Genomic DNA, 6,685 nt, shown 5'->3' with positions numbered 1-6,685 from the left:
ACTGACTTTTTCTTTTATCAATACTATACAAATTTAGGAACAGATGTGCTTGAAGTGAAAAAGTGCTTATCTATGGGGCTTACCACAGAGACAGCTGACCCAAGCTAGAGGGAGCTCATGGTCTACGGACTGCCATCTGGGGAACCTGCATGGGAATGAACTAGAGTCTCCCAATGTGGGTTGCAATTATGTGACTAGATCTGTTGTTTGGAGGACAGACAGTGGCACTAGGACCTATCCCAGTTGCATGAACTGGTTTTATGGAGTTCATTCCCTACGTGGTATACCTTGCTCAGACTTGGTAAAGTGGGGAATGTTCGGTCATGCTTCAACTTGGTATGCCAAACTTTGTTGACTCCCTAAGGAGTGAATGGGAGGGGCATTCAGGAGGGTGGGAGAAAGAGAAGGAAAAAGAGAAGGGGGAGGATGAGGAGAAGGAGAAGGAGGAGGGAGAATGAACATGAACGGGGGGGGGGGGTTTGCATTGCATTCTGGGGTCAGCACAAGGATGTTTCATCTTTTTTTTTTTCTTGAGCATGTGTGTAGTCTCACCAAGGAGAAGCCTATTGATTTCTGTGTGCCAATTAATCCTAAGTCTATTTAGCTAGCAACCAATGAAGGAGGACATTTTTTTTTAATTTTAATTATTTATTTTTTATTTTACATGTTGATCGCAGTTCCCTCTCTCTCCCTTCCTCCTTCCCTCCCCCCTCCTTCTTCCCTCCCTCCCTTCCTCGTACCCTCTCTGCCCCCTCACATGCACCCGGACCACCCTCCCCGCCCATCCACCCACCCCAATTCCACATGTAGGGGGCCCATTAGCTCCTCCTTGTTCAGGTAAGCTGTCTCTCTGTGTTTCTGCAACCTGGTCTTATCCTCTCCATCAGCATCTGGATTCTAGTTTGACTCAGTGTTTAGGTATGGATGTTTGCTTCTGTTTCCGACAGGTACTGGATGAGGGCTCTATGATGGTGGATAAGTGATCCAGGAAGGGCATTTATGGTAGCCTTTCCATGGTTGCTCAAATTGTTAGTTGGCGGCAGTCTTGTAGGTCTCTAGACCTTTATTTAGGTTCAGTGAAAGCACGTGTGACTAGGAAGATTAAGTCAGGGTAGGAATTAAAGACAGAAGAAAGAGAGAGAGAGAGAGAGAGAGAGAGAGAGAGAGAGAGAGAGAGAGAGAGAGAGAAAGAGAGAGAGCATAAAAGAGGGAGCCAATATTGGTATGAAGAGAAAAAAAGGAGGACTTTTTTTTAGGCATCATTCTATCTTCTATATATGTAGTTAAATCAAATGCACTAGGATTTGTACCACTTTAAACCAGAAAAAAAAAAAAAACCCCTGAAATATGGCCATTTCCTTATCTTTTAGTTCCTACATTTATTCAACTATCACTCAGAGATTTATACCATTTAAAGAAATAAAAATCAAATGTCATGGTCACTATTTTAAGCACAATTCTAGCCTTTTTATACAGTTATCTGCCATGTGCTGTAGTTTCCCCCTAAAGACACATATGAATTTAAAAGCTCCCTGCATAGGTTAGGCAGCATCACCTTCTGCTTGAGTTATAATCTCCTAAACAAACTGTGGTTTCACAGGAAGGTACGCACATAAATCCAACAAGCTTCCCCCTTTTCTCTAGAAGGTAACTGCTTTCTGAGAAATGAAGCCACCACTTACCAGGAATCAACTGTTACATTTTCCTCTGTGTTTAAGTCCATATTTACAATGCTTTTGAATCTGCACAAGGAAATCAGGTTAAGATTCAGATTCTGGGCTGGGCTGTGTTCACAGGTACATTGAAGTTTCCATGAATACTCAATTTATTCCAACGAGAGATTTATTCAGTGACATCAACTAAAACTGAACACATTGTGCCAGCCCTACCCAATTACATCAGTAATGCTCCACTCCAAGCACTGAGAAAATCTATTTTTGCGATCCTGCAGAAAGGCAAATGCCATACAGAGACAAAAATTTGTAAAACACTCAACTTTCTGAACTCAGTTTAGTGTATCTTTATATTGAAATTTGGACAATTTCATGGGGGATGCATACATACAAAATTTGACCTTAGAAACAGGCACTTGATGAACTCTTTCTATCTTTCTGTTCTCACTGTAATTATGTTCTCAGAAAAAATCCCCATATTCCATTCCCTGTACAATGTCTGCTAATTTGGAACTCTATAAAAATATGTGCTATGGTGGTGGCTCTCCGGAGAACTGAACATTAAAGGATTTCGAGTTAGATTGATGGACTTAGGAAAGCCCAGAAGAGTAATCGATCCATCCTGATAGCTCATAGATGGAGACACAAATGTCTGGAGAAGTAGGGAGACTTGTCTAGCTAGCATTCCAAGACAAAAGCAGAGGCAGCCAGCATAAAAAAAAATGGTAGTAGCACTAATAAAAAGGTTGGTTTTGAGGATAATGCTGTTTGTTAGGTAGGGACCTTAATAACTATGATAGACAAAATCATTAAGTGCACTCCAGTTTTATTTTTACTATTATTTTATTTTAGGGTTTGCAGTGCCATAGAATGATGTCCGTCAAAAGTTAAAATTTGACCCCAGCCAAGCCAGGAGTTGACTCGGTGAACTGGTAAAGGCTAACGATGTTCAATTGTAGTTCCTCACTGCACGTTTTGATTTTGTCTTTAATCTAAGAGTTGATTTTTTTTTCTGTAGCAAAACATTTCTCAAAATTCATTACTGACCCATGTAAGAGCCAAGATTGATTGAAGTCCCCACAATTTTTTGTTTGTTTGTTTATTCCACTTTGTTCTCTGCCTGTGTTGAGTGACATTTCAAAATGTAGGTTGTTTTCTAAATGAACTATGCAGCAAGTCAACATCACACTGTAGGGTGCAAAAACCTCTTACCTACTTGGCATAATTCACAAAATATACTCTGGCTTTTTAACCTAACTCATAATGGGTTTAAGAATTTTATAGAAGTCTCTAAAAGGTCAGATTACAGCTGAAAGCTAACACTTAATAATTAACTAGAACAAAGGGTTTGGAGGCATCATTGAAAATATGCCCTAATGAGTGAAGAATGCATAGGTTTCTTGGTGAAACAGAGGACAACTTTGTATTTCATACTTTGTTTACTTCATCCATTGGTGTAATTTACTGCTTCAGAAAATGGACAAGCACCTAGTTTATGAAGTAAGTTTTGCTTCTTTTTTTTTTTTCCTTTTCTTGGAACTTTACTTGGCTTACCTGTTAACCCACTGGCAATATTGAAGGTAATACTCCACAGATATCAAAATTTTCCCAGTTTACATGTTTTGTGAGTAAAGACTGAACTAGTTGAACCTCCTTTATCTCCGTTTAAGGCATGCATGTGGCTATAAAAAAGGCATGCCTATGTCTATGTTCACTCCTCCACAAGATAAATGTTTTGTTTTAAAAATTAAATCAAATTGGATGATAACTTTATTTTTCAAGTTTTTTTCCTCATGACTATATGGAAAGAAATATACATTTTTCCCCTTTCATATTACAGGGGATAATCTCTTCCCTGTCATCGTGAATCACACAGAAGCTCTCTGCTATTCTCTCAGAAGTCATTCATCTTTGACTTTCTTTTTTTCAACATTCACAGTATTTCAGATTTATGTTTCCACATGGATCTCTACTGTAGATTATAGAGGAAAAACCTTATTTTTATGTTCAACATAAAAAATGTATCTGCCTGCAAATGTTAGCTCCAATAATACCATGATGATGCCAAAGGTGCTAATTCCTGCTCCAAGGAGACACTCAGCCCCACAGTGCTGAATCAAACAGTCCACATTAGCTTCAGATGGAGTGTTGAAACTGGTACCCAACCCCTGATTCTTGCAGTCTTTCCATCACTGGTTTGAAGCACCCATCACGTATAGGAGTTGGGTTCATTTAAAGGCTAAGTACATTTGTCATTTTGCATGCTTTACCCGATCATGTCAGAAGGGAGTTTCACTTCAAGTGTGTGTGAAGGCATTGGGTTTTCAAGGCTCATTATATGAACTATGAAAGAAATAAAATATGCGGGACCAACAGACATGGTATATGAACAGAATCTAGCTTTTTGTTCATGTTGTATTTCCCTGGAGCATTGTAGTTTCCTCTGCCTAATGTAGGAGATCAACCAACTCCATCAAAAGTGATTTAAATTTACTGTGGAAAACTTTATTTTTTATGTCTCTTTAAATACGAATTTATCTGAGAGTTAATACTGAAGTCATATAGATATTTACAAATATCTCATAAGCTAAAGTACATCTATTTTTCTCAGCTTTTCAGGTTAAAGACACAGATTGTGGGTAAGTGTGAGCTCATTTCCATGTCTTAATCATGGCTGAATCACTCCTTTATTATACATTTATTATGGGACTTTTAGGGCTTTTAAAAGTAAAGAGAGACCTATATAATAAGAACTTTGAGTCTTTAAAGAAAGAAGTTAAAGATACCAGAAAATGGAAAGATCTCCCATGCTCTAGGATAGGTAGGATCAACAGTAAAAACTGGCAATCTTGTCAATAGCAATATACAGATTCAATGCAATCCCCATCAAACCCCAGCACAATTCTTCAAGGAACCTGAAAGAATAATACTCAACTTTACATGGATAAAGAAAGGCCCAGGGAGACTGCTGGAGCCGTGCAACTAGAATGCAGCGATGAAGCCAGTCTTCAGCCCCTGTGGGGGGCGGCTTTGGTGGCAGAGGCAGTAGAGGACAAGGAAGCCCAGGCGGTTTTGTTTGGTGGGGTACGGGGAGGCTTTGGTGGAGGTCGAAGTGGAGGAGGAGGTGGAGGCTTCAGGGGACCAGGAGGTGGAGGAGGAGGTGGACGAGGTGTAGGCTTCCAGTCTGGGGGCGGCCGGGGTCAAGGTGGTTGCCAGGGAGGCAAAAGAGGAACCCAGGCAGGGAAGAATGTTATGGTCGAGCCACATCTGCATGAAGGTGTCTTTATCTGTAGCGGGAAGAAGGATGCCCTTGTCACAAAGAATCTGATCCCTGGAGAATCTGTGTATGGGGAGAAGAGAGTCTCTATTTCAGAGGGAGGTGACAAAATTGAGTAATGAGCCTGGAACCCCTTCTGTTCCAAGCTGGCAGCAGCAATCCTAGGCGGCGTAGACCAGATCCACATCAAGCCAGGGGCCAAGGTGCTCTATCTTGGGGCAGCGTCAGGCACCACTGTCTCTCACGTTGGCCCGGATGGTCTTGTCTACGCAGTTGAGTTCTCACACCATTCTGGCCGTGACCTCACCAACTTGGCCAAGAAGAGGATCAACTTTATTCCTGTGATTGAAGATGCTCGGCACCCACACAAAGACCGCATGCTTATTCCGATGGCGGACGTGATCTTTGCGGACGTGGCACAACCAGACCAAACCCGGATTGTGGCCCTGAATGTCCACATCTTCCTGCGGAATGGAGTACACTTTGTCATTTCCATTAAGGCTAACTCCATTGACTCCACAGCCTCAGAAGAAGCTGTGTTTGCATCCCAAGTGAAGAAGATGCAGCAGGAGAACATGAAGCCTCAGGAGTAGTTGACACTGGAGCCCTATGAACGCAACCATGCTGTGGTTGTAGGTGTGTACAGGCTACCTCCTAAGGTGAAGAACTGAAACTCAAAGCTGTCTGGATTCGAAGAAATGTGTGTTGCTACTGTTGCACGTGTAGTTTTGTATTGTTTTGTTTTCTATTAAAAGTACTAATCTGTCAAAAAAAAAAAAAAAAAAAAAAAAAAAAAAAAAAAAAGAAAAAGAAAGAAAGAAAGAAAGAAAGAAAAAAGAAAAGAAAAAGACCCAGGATAGCCAAAACAACCCTGTACAATAAAGGAACTTCCAGAGGCATCACCATCCCTGACTTCAAGCTCTATTATAGAGCTATAGACCAGGGTAAAACTGTGTACCTGAACAAGGGGGAGCTCATGGATTCCTGTCTGATAGCTGGGAAACCAGCATAGGACAGATTCCCTGAACATGGGTGTCACTGAGGAGGACTGGGCACTCTATAGGGCATCTTGTAGTGGATCAGTATTTATCACCAGTTTAAGAATGGACTTTGGGTGTCATTCCACATGGAGGGATACTCTCTCAGCCTAGACACATGGGGGAGGGACTAGGCCCTGCTCCAAATGATATGACAGACTTTGAGGATGGCCCATGGAAGGCTTCAGCCTCCCTGGAGAGCAGGAAAAGGATGGGGTGGGGGTTGGAATGGAGACAGTGGAGGAGTTGAGGGTGAGGGAACTGGGAATGACATATAAAACAATCTTGTTTCAAATTTAAATTTTAAAAGAGGATGAGAAAGTATCTGTAATGTAAGCTATGTTTATAGAAAAAAAAGCAATTAGTTGATATAAACGTGGATTTTGTTTCTTCCACCTGAAGAACTTTAATTGAAAAACTCCATCTTGGAGAGAACTATATGTGAGAGAAATCACATAAGATGCCTGAGAGTCCTGGTCACATATTCCTCATAAAAGCCATGGGAAGCAAGAGTCTTTTCTTTCCTGATTTGGGAGAAACTATCACAGCCTGCTTTGCAGTCCTATCTTTAGCCTCCTGTACATGTCTGTCTCAGAAACCATAGGCATAGCTTATGAACCCTCCAAACTGAGACCTTCTTAGCCATGGTATTTTCTATTCTGGGTGCCTAAAGAATTACATAGCATGTATGATAAACC

The 6,685-nt window shown here is 41.1% G+C and overlaps 1 pseudogene; it reads left to right on the top strand.

Annotated features, from left to right (window-relative positions):
* The first annotated feature begins 323 nt into the window (after positions 1–323).
* Positions 324–5,695, top strand: LOC127233524 (rRNA 2'-O-methyltransferase fibrillarin-like; annotated as a pseudogene).
* The last annotated feature ends 990 nt before the right edge of the window (positions 5,696–6,685 follow it).

The sequence above is a fragment of the Phodopus roborovskii genome, unplaced genomic scaffold (assembly GCF_943737965.1).
Source record: "Phodopus roborovskii unplaced genomic scaffold, PHOROB, whole genome shotgun sequence".
Lineage (NCBI taxonomy): Eukaryota > Metazoa > Chordata > Mammalia > Rodentia > Cricetidae > Phodopus > Phodopus roborovskii.
Note: the sequence above shows the minus strand (reverse complement) of the source record. Positions and strands in the feature narration are given on the sequence as shown.